The sequence below is a fragment of the Squalius cephalus genome (assembly GCF_949319135.1).
Source record: "Squalius cephalus genome assembly, chromosome: 1".
NCBI classification, from domain to species: domain Eukaryota; kingdom Metazoa; phylum Chordata; class Actinopteri; order Cypriniformes; family Leuciscidae; genus Squalius; species Squalius cephalus.
This window is the reverse complement of record NC_137122.1, coordinates 20,433,676-20,446,495: the sequence shown is the minus strand read 5'-3', so window position 1 is coordinate 20,446,495 and position 12,820 is coordinate 20,433,676.

The window sequence follows — 12,820 nt, the reverse complement described above, 5'->3', positions numbered from 1 at the left end:
CAAATCTAAAAGGGGTTGGTCTGAAGTAGCTTCATGATTCATAGGTGTGGTTTGGGCGTAACGTGAAATAAACCAATCAGAGCGTTATCTCACATTCCCTTTAAGAGCAGACACGCTTTTTCTAAAGCGGATTCCTATTGTAACGGCGAATTTGCCAGGCGCGCGCCAGGAGCGGTTCACAGCCGAGGAGAGCAACGTTCTCGTCAGGGACGTTGGGGATGGAGAAACACACCCAAATTAACTTCGGTTAAAAAGGCGTATGATAATTTGGGTAAATGTGTAAGCTAGATGTATGCTTTTATAATAAATTGTCTATCTATCTATCTATCTATCGTAATAATGTATGATTTGCAAAAATGAAAACTGCTGCTTCTGTGTAGATGAGAGAATCAAAGTGTATGCGCGTTGTGCACACGCTACATTGATTATGGCCAAGCATGCGCCCTTAGAATAGCATATGAATAACATGCGCAACGCGCCACTGACTTTAAACTATTTTTTCCTGGTTAGTGGCGCAATTGTTTTCTAAACCTGCAAAATAGCATGAGGGAACGTTTGCGCCGGAACACGCCTCCTTTTTTGCGCTGAACCGCCCAGGGAGCGCAAGTTCATTCCTAGTTTAGCGACGTGCTTCTGTGGAGGGAAAAGCGCGCTTTGCGCGGGTGCAAAATAGGAATGATACATGTGTCGTTGTACAAAGTCAATTGTGCTGGGTGCAAGATAGGGCCCTGGGAGTTAATAAGCAGAAAACCATATGAGGAGCCCCATCTTAAAGAAAAACAATCAGTGTTTATATATTGTAACTTTTCTTAATGTTGCAGCCAGTCGCTGACGCGCTCAAACATTACTCCTCGAGTCCTTTTCATTCCATTGAAGTTTTTTATTGCATGTCATGTGAATAATTGTACCTGCATTTCCAGTGGTTTTATTGTCCTACCGTACAGCATGGAGGGTGATTGAGCTTTCAGTAAATAATCCAAAGCTTGTTACGGGATAAATGAGCGGTCAAAGAAAATATACGGCTGCACCTCGCTAGCCACGACAATCACTTTCCAAAACTGAGCTCCATGTTAGATTGAACCCATAAAACAGGCGCTGCAGTCACCTGATTGCTGGTGGGCGGGTTCAGTAACGCACACCTCCATGTTGCACTTGTAGAAAAGCAAAACCAAAGCAATATTAAAGCAAAAAAAAAAATCTAAATATAAACAAATATAACATAACCACACCAAACTATTATTAACAAAACACATTATCATAATTCGACTCAAACCATAATAAAGAAAGCAAGCCTGGCTCCAACATATATATATATATATATATACACAGTTGTGCTTAATGGTACCCCTGGTAAATGTGATCAAAAATGGCTGTAAAAAATAAATCTGCATCGTTTATCCTTTTGATCTTTCATTTAAAAAATCTGCAAAAATATAACCTTTCATTAAAGTACCGCTACAGCTGGAAGTGGAGGGGAAATCACATTGTGAAATAAACGTGAAATAAACACGTTGGGCACAATTATTGGTACCCCTAGAATCTTTTATGAGTAAAATATCTCTGAAGTATATTCCCATTAATATTTACCTTTTTTTTTTAGCTCACCAGGGTGACTAGGAACATGAAATTGTCCAGCTATGACTTCTTGTTTCACATGATTTTAAATATGAGGAAACACAGGCCAAATTCCCTGAATCATCCATCACAATGAGTAAAACCAAAGAATATAGTTCTGATGTGCAGCAAAAGATTGTTGAGCTGAAGGGTTGGGGTCAGAATCCCTTGTCTCTTCAATTTAAATATATATCCTTTTAAATTATTACTTTATTCTCCTTAAAAATTCAATAATCAAGTATATCCATGTATCCATATAGTCTCTGTAAGTGTTTAATCATTTTCTTTTAGGTGCATTCCAATGTGTGCCCTTGGGTTGTGCTCACACGCAAGGGGCCTTTTAATGATAACTCTTTTGGGATATCATATATCTGTTTTGGGGTGACTTGTATTAGTTCGAGGGTCACTATGTCTATATATCTGCATCTTTATATCTGTCTTAGTTGGCTTGTATAAGTCTGAAGGTCAGTGTATGCATAATTTTACCTGATGTTTGTTAAGTGAACTTCCTCATGTGTATTTCTCTAGGGAGTAAAAGGGCTTATTGTCATTCCTGCTTTCCTAAGGAGTGTAATGTGTTATCAGTCTGTTATGGTGTGCTGCTCTTCTGATAATCAGCTCAGGCCTTCAGCCTTGAAGAGGACTGTTGTTCTTTAGTATTGTGTGTGTGTGTGTTTGACGTTCCTTGCAGGTTCTGAACTCTGTGATGTACAACTTATGGACTCAAAGACACCATTCTCAGACCCGGAGAGGTCACCGCGGACTTAAATCTGGGAGTTGGGCGACAACTGTTCTGAATAACGGCGATACACCCACTTATCTATCTGCTATGGATTATTGTTTAGACTTTATGTTCTCTTAGCCAATCAGAAGTAAATGTTTATGTAATGCATGTCCTTGGAAAAGGTATAATTGGTGTAAGATTTTTGTGTAAGGTAGAGTTAGCTTGCGACCTCCTTGTGAGACCTTGACGCTGGCTCTACCAATTTAACTGCAAACTATTCTTCAGTAAAATGTTACTTATTTGATTGAACTTCACGACTCCTGGTCTTCTCATATCTGGTCCTGGGTCTGACAATTGTACCCCCCTTACAGTTGAGCATCACAAAATAGAAAGTGGTTGTAAGAAAATAGCTAAAGAATTGAAAATCCCCATTTTGACCATCAGGGCAATAATTAAGAACTTCCAATCAGCTAAAGATGTTACAAATCTGGAAGAGGACGTGTGTTTATATTGTCTTAATGGGCGGTGAGGAGGATGGTTTGAGTGGCCAAAGACTCTTCAAGGATCACAGATGGAGAATTGCAGAGATTAGTTGAGTCTTGGGGTCAGAGAGCATAATATATATATATATATTATATATATATATATATATATATATATATATATATATATATATATATATATATATATATATATATACAAAAATCAAACAACCCCTACATCACCACATGTTGTTTGGGAGGGTTTCAAGAAAAATGCTCCTCACTCTTCCAAAAACAAACTCCAGCATATTCAGTGGTCAGACACGACTGGATCTTCAAACAACACAGGGTTCTGTGGTCAGATGAGACTAAAACAGAGCTTTTTGGCAGCAAACACGCTAGATGGGTTTGGTGAACACAAGGTTAAAAGTACCCTGTGTGTACAATTTAATATACCATTGGATCTTTAATGTTGTGGGCATATTTTTCTGCTGGAGGTCCTGGACTGCTTATTCAGATACATGGCATGGTGGATTCTATCAAATATCAACATATAAAAAATCAAAACCTGACGGCTTCTGCTAGAAATCTTATAATGGGCCGTGGTTGGATCTTCAATCAGGACAGCGATCCAAAACAAACATAAAATCAACTAAAAAAATAGTTACGGAGCACAAAATGAAGCTTCTGCCATGACCGTCTCAGTTCCCTGACCTGATAAGTGGGCTGAACTGAAGAGAAGAAGCACCAACATGGATCTGGGAATCTGAAGGATCTGGAGAGATTCTGTATGGAGGAATGGTTTCTGATCTCTTGTCAGATGTTCTCCAAACTCATCAGGCATTATAGGAGAAGACTCAGAGCTGGTATCTTGGCAAAAGGTGATTGCAAAAAGGTATTTAATAAAAGGGTGCCAATAATTGTGGCCAATGTGTTTTGGAGAAAAACATTTATTTCATAATGTGATTATTTAAATATGCCTTTTTTAGGGCAAATTTTACAGAAATTTGAAAAGGTGATTTCACTTTTCAAACTTTAGTTAGTGTGTAATGTTGCTGTTTGAGTATAAACAAATAAACGCTTCAAAGCAAAGAGAGATATTTGCTTTTAAAAAAAATGGCTTTTTAAGGACTACAACAAATGGCTGGTAGAAACTACACGACATTCCTCATAGAAAAGTGACATCACCAACTCTAAAATTTACATACACTCCGCCCCCTGTACACGATTTATAGATTATCATGAAAGAATATTCTAATCAAGAAGAAAACTTATAAGCTACCTAAATTCATCAACTAACCATTCAGAAATGCCCTGTTGCTTTTACATGTTGTCACTTCTTCTTGAGTCTCTTGTAGGGATGGACTTTTACAAAGACTGAATTCAAGAATTTGAACCTGCAATAAAACAATTAAACTCACTAATCTGAAGAAGAGATCTATGGGACAGAGAGCACAACACAACTTCTCCAATCTCGTCTCTTCCCCCTATGCTGAGTTCCTGACTCCTCACACTAACTTCTCCCCTCCAGTTCTCATTCAGTCATGCAAAACACACACACCTACTGTCTCCAGTTGTTTTATGAGAGGTCAAAATAAATACTTCTGGTGCGAATGGTAAAGAAGTTTCATTCCCACAGCAGCAGAACATCAGAACAAAGAAAACAATGCCTGTTCTTCTGTTGTGGGAGATGCCCCAATAAAGATCATTGATAACATTTGTATTTATCCCCCAAACTCAGATGTGATCACTTTGGGCACGAGAAAGGGTCCAGCAAAAGCTGAATAAATATTTGGGTGCTAGATGTTTACTGTTCTTTTGTTCCACTTGGGTATTTAAAGGGAATTGGCAAACCACACAAGGAAGCATCTGTAAACAGAACTTCCCACACTGTTGCTGTGTGTCTCTTATTGTCAGGTATGCTGACTCTTTTAAACTATTTTTGATACTGCATTTTGAATTATGTTTGTATTTCATGCTGATCAGTTATGTATTGTGTATTCTGTTTAATTCTTTTAATTGATGCTTAACCTTGCCTGGCAAAATAAATGTTACATCTTGATTTATTCTGAAGTATTCTGAAATCATTATTTTAGTAAATTAAGGAGGCTGATGCTACCGCAAATCTTAGTTAAGGTAGGTCAAACTAAAGGCGCATGTATGAACGGAGCAGTAGGCATGTCATCTAAAGACCTTTTGATTTCTGTCTATCACTGGTTTAGCAAGTTGTATGGAAATGGCTAAAATAAACTACACTTTTCTGTTCGAGTGAGCAGTAGGCAACTGACTTAAGAGGTATTAGCAAACCCTACATCCTCTGACTAAAATCAGAATTAAGTTTGTGTCCGTGAGAAACACGATCTGGCCGACGTGATCTCTGCGGCATTGGGTCCATAATGTATTAATAACTGAAAGTATGGAATGTCAAGAATAATAAAAGATCTAAATTAAATCATAATTCATCTTTTGATCAGCTGTTAAGAGAGAAAATCAGTAAAAACAAAGAGTCACTTAAATTTGGAGTCAAGATTAAATTATTAATGGAGTAAAGTGATTTTTTTCAGAAGCGCCCCAAAAGACATACAAGTTGAATTTGACCAAGACACCGGACACCGTCCTTGGGCCTGTGATTGGAGCTGACACTCTCCATCATTGTCGAACTTCAGTTTGAACATAAAAGGCTAAAAGTTTTTTACATTTTCAGTGCACGTGTGTGAGTTAAAAGGACATGAGCTCTTGAAACTCCGCCCTCTGGGAGCAGCAGCTCATTCGCCCTTAAAGGAACAAACACAAAAACTGTGTTTTTGCTCACCCTCAAAAACTGACTATTTTAACATGTTATATAAAAATATATGTGGGGTATTTTGAGCTAAAACTTCACATACACACTCTGGGGACATCAGAGACTTATTTTACATCTTGTGAAAAGGGCATTATACCACCCCTTTAAACAACACACAGTTTTTACAAAATGATTACTGCCTCCATCTCACCATAGCTTTACACAACCAGCAGAAAGAGAGCAGCTGGAATATAGAGAAGTGGCAAGTAATTGTGTAATTATGTTAGTTTATAGATGTTTTGTCGTTGTGAATAGTGATGGCTCGATCATGAACGATTTGTTCATTGCATGTTGACTGCACATGCGCATGTAACGGGTCATATGTGCTTCCACTTGCTACATCTATTTTCATGTATGGCCCCTTTAAATCACACTCGCCGCCCAGATCTGGTAGAATGATGAACTGGTTCCGTTAGGGTCATTTAGATTTGCGCAAGCCGAGAGAGTGAATGTCTGCGGTGAGTGAGTGCTCCATGAGTAAAATATATTGTTGTAATTGTATAACCATTTTATGGGTTAAAGGAGAACATTTTTTTTGTAAATTTGGAGTGCTGTCAATACAGAGAACAACGACAAAAATCGGTGTTGCCTACACTGTGTTATCCTCTTTTTAAAATTTGCACCCTGTTGACTTCAGTGGGGCAAGTTTTAAACCTGCTTTTAGCCTCTTTAGCCGGTCGAAGTCCACAGTAATCGATGGTCGAGTTGAACTCGAAAATCGATTACTGTGGACTTCGACCAAAAACAGGATGTAAATACAGGTATGAACACTGGCTGAAATAACATCATTTTTATTAATATCTTTCACATCTACTGCAGTCAGATTCACTGTGTTAACTCTGAAGGAATCACTCACATTGGCTGTGCACTTGTAATGACACATCAAGGATGTTAAGAGGCTAAAAGCAGGTTCAAAACTTGCCCCATTGAAGTCACCAGGGTGCAAATTTTAAAAAGAGGATAACACGGTGTAGGCAACACCGATTTTTGTCACTGTTCTCTGTACTGACAGCACTCCAAATGTACAAAAAAATGAGTTAAATGTTAAAATTGACCGGAGTTCTCCTTTAATACTAAGTTATACGTGTAGTTAACAGTGAGTGGTGGTTTCAGACATTATTTTATTAAAGTGCATTTGGCAGTACCGCATTCATACTGACTTTTATTCTGCCTGACGGAGAGAAAATCTCGTAGCTTACTGAAGGAGAAGCGTTTTGACCAATCAAATGAAAGGGGCGTTTCAGCGCCGCCCACGTGTGCAAATTATATATGTCGAACCCATAAAATGATTTGTAACCACAAAAGAAAAACAGCCAAAATCTCATTTTTCATTTCATCAAACTAAAAAAAAAACAAAAAAACAGAATAAACGAGCTGGTTTTCTTTACTCGTTATTCCATTCCAAACAGGAAATGAATGATCAAAAAGTACACGGACCGTTCACCTCTCGAGTCTTCGGTTGACTCTTCGTTGATGATGTTGACGCGATTATCAAACGACTCAGACGCAAAGACCCCAGAGATAAACTAATCATTTCTGTACCTGGTACAGTCTGGGCTATCAAAATCGTGAAAAAAAATTGCAGTACTCAAACAATACTGCTCTCAAACACTGGAGGCGTGTCCGCTGGCTGTGCTAAAACCACGCCCACTCAACTGTCACCGCTACAGCTGGAATGGATGCTCCTAGTAAAACGCATTTCTATGGGAAGCCAAACACACCGAAAGTGGGACAAACGGTGCGGTGTTACTGAGCCGTCGAGTCAGTCACGGTCCATTGAGCCACTCAGATTACAGAGCAGAGCTCTGAGCAGTGCATGCTCTATAACACCGCACCGTTTTGTCCCACTTTCGGTGTGTTTGGCTTCCCATACATTTACGTGACGAAGGCATAGCACATGCTAGCTGGCAACAAAAGGATTCCATTCATTTTGCTAAGCTAAGCTAGCGGCGACCCTGCCAAGCTAAAACAATACATGCACTGAGACAAAAATGTGTTTGCCAACCTAATGTAGGAAAGATGGTGAATTAGCCCGAAAAAAACGGTGGAGTGTTCCTTTTATCAGTATGTCATTTTGTTTATTTTAAGTATTATAACATTCAATATCAAAAGCTGTTTCTTCCTTTTATCAGTATGTCATTTTGTTTATTTTAAGTATTATAACATTCAATATCAAAAGCTGTTTCTGCATTTAGTTGTCTGTTAGCATGTCTGGTAAAGATGTTTATCTTCACCTCGCTAGTGAGAAATGGCTTTTTAAGTTGCTAAGATATTTTACTGATAAAATCGTCAGAGCAGTGCTGACAACACGCGAGTGTGTCCGTACTGTATGTTTATGCATTTGAGTAGAAGAGAGCACACGAGAATGAGATGTTCTTTTCCATAATAACTAATACATGCATAATACATAATAAAATGTAATTTTGTGGCAACAAATTTGGAAATAAATGGTCGTTTTTATCCTATTGTTCACCATATTTATGCCAGAGTCATTGTGGGTTTCAAATCTGTAGTCTGTGAAGACATTTTAAACACTTGAAATCATTTGGCGAAGTGATGTGGAACTGTGATGTGGTCAAAACCTGCCTGGAACTACTTTCGTCAACCTATCAGAATCAAGCATTCGTAGTAGTATAACTAAATTAATTATCCCTATTAAAAATGTAACTTGAGATATCTCTAATTAGGATTATGACTATTACAAAATCAATTATAGATATCTTTAAATACAATTTTCTACTAGTCAAAACTCATTTGAAGATATCTGGAAATATTTTCAGATGAAGTCAATGGGTGTCACGACACGCACACAAAGTGTTAAGATCCAATTGCAGTATTTAATAGGGTAATCCGTACTCACAATCCAGTCCAGGGAAGGGTCAAAATCCAAACAAGTCAATTATAAAAAAAAAGAAGAAAAGAAAAAGAAACTGGCAAAAAAAAAAAAATTAGACTTCCAGAAGTGAAGTGACATCCATGACAATGACTAAACAGAACAGGGTATATATACACACATATACTAACAAGGAGATGGGAAACAGCTGAGTGCAATGATCAATGAGTGACAGAACAGGATGATGGGAAATGTAATTATGAGTGAAAGACACCATGGGGGAAGAGGACCTCTAGTGCTTACCCAGGGAACCCAAACCAGACAATGTGACAATGGGAGGATATGATCAAAATGACATTGCAGATTTCTTATTTCCAATTACGACTAGTCAAAACTGTAGAATAGATACTGTATCTGGAATTGAAATTTTGACTAGTCTAGTACACCCATATGGAAAAGGTTTGCTAAAAACTCCTGTGATTCTTATATGTTCCAACAGAATATTGTAAGGGACATATATGCTGCAAAAACCACATATATAAATTGTATAATATTAGTGTATTTTTAATCATATTATGTCATATATGTCCTACATACAACTGAAGCCATATAGATTTTCATGATGTAAAAACATAGGAAAATAATGCTAATTTAATATGAATGTCCAACATGGATGTGTATAAAACAGTGCAGTTTACTGTACTTCACTTATGCTTGTTCTTATCTTGTCCTAAGTCAAGCCCTATGCCTGTAGTCAATCATGGTTACTGTATATACTGTATAATCAGCCTTAGATGAAACACAACATTTAAACTTCGCACACAAGCACACATTTATTAGAGTGTGTTCTACAAGATACAGTTGCATATTTCACATATAAATAGTTTTCATTTTAAATCCTGCATCACCTGTTTTCATTTTCATTTGTGAAAATTTCTCTAAACATTATCACAGTACTATGGTATACATTACAACATGCTGTTCTATTCTTAACATAACTTTCCTAAATGTCGAAGTGATTCTTATGGGTAAAATAAAAAAATAATTCTAAAAAAAATAATTCAGTGGCTTAGTAAATATCACAGCAATAATTAACTTTATTCACTTAAAAAAATCTCTGAATATCATTTAATTGAGTTGAACATACCGAAATAGGCTAATTGACTAAAACTCCAACAATTAATTTTGTCTGAAATTTACAGTTATATTTAAGTTTGAAGTTTTTCACTAAAATAATTTAGTATTTGACTAACCAATTATTTATTTAAAATACACTGAGCTAATATATTTGTGAAATTTCCATCACCATATTTGAGAATGGATAATTAAAATGATCTGTTTCAAGAACCCCAAATATTACTTAAATAAAATCAATATTATTAATATTTAACACGCATAAAATTAAGTTTACTCAATAGGCCTATTAAAAAAATGCGCGCACCTCCCCCCTCCACTCTGACGTGACGAGACCACAGCTCAGCGGTTGAGTGAGCGCGCGCTGTTTGAATTCTCTTCAGTCTTCAGAGAGTTCTCCTCTTCTCTTCTCAGCGGCGCAGAATTGGTGCATTTCCTCTGTGAAATTCAGGTGTGTGCATTTTTTATTTGATCTGTATAATCATTAATGTGCTTTAAATCATTTTATTTAATGCGAAAGAACATACAGAGATGCAATGTTACTCACCGAGTGTCGGCTCGCGTCTGCCTTTTCGCATGATTGTAACGCCTTGCATAAACACACGACTATATTCCTAAAGATAATGAATATAACTAATTTGGATGATAAAACTGTTTGTTTATTGGCAGGTTATGGAGTCAGTCGCGTCGCAGCATCTTTCGGCTGTGAGTGACGCAGGACGGCGGTGTAAAGTTAGAGGCTCCCCCGCAGAGGCGAGTCCATCTCCGGCTTGGGAACCAGCGCTGATCTGGTGGATACTGGATAACAGACCGGTTGATTACACTTGAATTACTTGAATGTTTAGGCCTAAATGTTTACTTTTTACTTCGAAAATGTTTCTTACATGAGTTTAAATATTGTATACGTGTTAAAAAGTTTATAAAATATGCTGTATTGTTGTAGGCTACTCATTGACAATAAAGGCCAATGTCATGTAGTTATACCGGTGGTTGTATGGAATATTTTTTACAGAGGTTTAGAGGAAATAAAAAAGTTAATATTACTGGCATATAAACAGTTAATATTACTCATAAATAATTATTTTTAAATGTTCTCCCCAAATTTTTCTACTCAATTTTATTTGTTAATGTACCAAATGCAGTTACTCAGATCTATTTAATTAGTTTTACTTACATTTACTCAGTTAATACAGTGTATGTTATTTATTTCACTGCTTAAAAATCTAATCAATATTCTAAGTGTAAAAATGTTTCACCAAAAAAAAAAAGAGTAAATAATATTAAAAGTTTTTTGAGTGAATCACCACCAGAGTTCATATACAAAAGCATATTCCTGCCAATTTTCAACATTTTAATCACTGTTCTAGAAACATATTTGACTCAACTTTGTTCATTTGCAATAATATGTTATGATTTGTTCACAAACAACAGGCCCAGACAGTTCACAATTAATGTAAATGCACGGTCTTACAATGTCATTGTTTTATAACTGCTCTTTCAAATCCTGTAGGAAAATTAACAGTCTTCATAAAGATCAGTGATATTCTGACAGCTAGTAATCCTCGAGCCGGCTTCTGCACTGTGTACAATTTAAAGGGATACTCCACTTTAAAATGAAAATTCTGTCATCATATACTCACCCTCATGTTGTTTCAGTCCTTTATGAATTTCTTTCTTCTGCTGAACAGAAAGGAAGATATTTAGAAGAATATCAGTAACCAGACAGTTTCTGGTCTCATTGACTTCCATAGTAGGAAAAAAAGTCAATGAGACCAGAAACTGTCTGGTTACTGATATTCTTCAAAATATCTTCCTTTCTGTTCAGCAGAAGAAAGAAATTCATAAAGGATTGAAACAACATGAGGGTGAGTATATGATGACAGAATTTTATTTTTAAAGTGGAGCATCCCTTTAAAAATTTGCCAACTGCATATAAGTGAATCAGATGAAATCTGTATGAAACACTTAAACAAATGACACAAAATGTGTATAAATTCTATATGACTTTAATTTGACTAGCATATGATTCAATATAAGAGCTTTAAATGATTTATATATGAATTTTATGAGTTTTATATATTTCTACTAATACCATACACATTTGCATACTTTTGTCATGTAAAACTCATATAAGTCTTTTAAAGGAGAACTTGGTAACTTTTTTAACTTAATAAAACTGTCTAGAAATCATTTGGATGGTTAAACAACCTGTTCTGGTGATATTGGTGACTTTCCCTGCTCCCCCCAGCGTTCCCAGGCGGAAAACCAACCTTGCAACTTGGCCACTACCGTCCCGGCAAGATAGAAATTGGAAGTCTCGTGAGAAGCGAGAACTAGAACGAGAACGAGCGCGAAACACAAATTGCTTTACGGCAATTCGACATAAACACACACACGCATGTATGATGCATTACCAGATTACCCACCTCGGTAGACATAGCTCCACGCGATACAGTTGGCTTGCTCCGATCAAAACAAACGCACATGAGCAGCGGTAGAGAGGGGTAGGAGGCCGCCGCAAGTGAGTTTTTTACGACCGTGTTGTGAAATATATGCCCCCCCCCCCCCCCCCCCACAGCTGTAGGGGGAGCTCGTGGGGAAAACATGCGACAACTAAAGGGAAAATCAGCGAAGAAGTGACTAGAGTTCGCTAGAGTTACCGAGTTCTCCTTTAACAGTATTCATATATAACGCAAAAATCCCCTACAAGTTGTATGTGTGCTATTTAGTATGAAAGTGGCCATAATCGGTCTGATTTTGTATAGGACATATATTGGCCTTATATGAAACACAGAAGGTAATTCTGGCCGATTTAAGTAAGGAAGATATATGGTTGCTGTATATGAACCATGCAGGTTTTTTTCATATGGGCAGCCAGGGGTATTTAATGCTAAAACGGCTTGCCATAGTAAGGAAAGACTCGATCAAGTGGCCACGTCATCGGGATAGTGACGACACAGTGGGCTGACGACACTACGTTGTTCTTAAAAGATGAAAAGCATTTGTCAAAGACTTTATAATCAATAAACTGACTTATATTTTCTAACAAAGTCTGCCTCCCAGGCATTGATTTTAAGTCATTCAGCCAGAACAGACCACAGAGAAATCTTCTGTCCAACTGTATGTACAGTATGTTAAAGTGCTTATAATTTAGGTCAGATTCGACTAACCAGAGAATACTAAAAAATAAG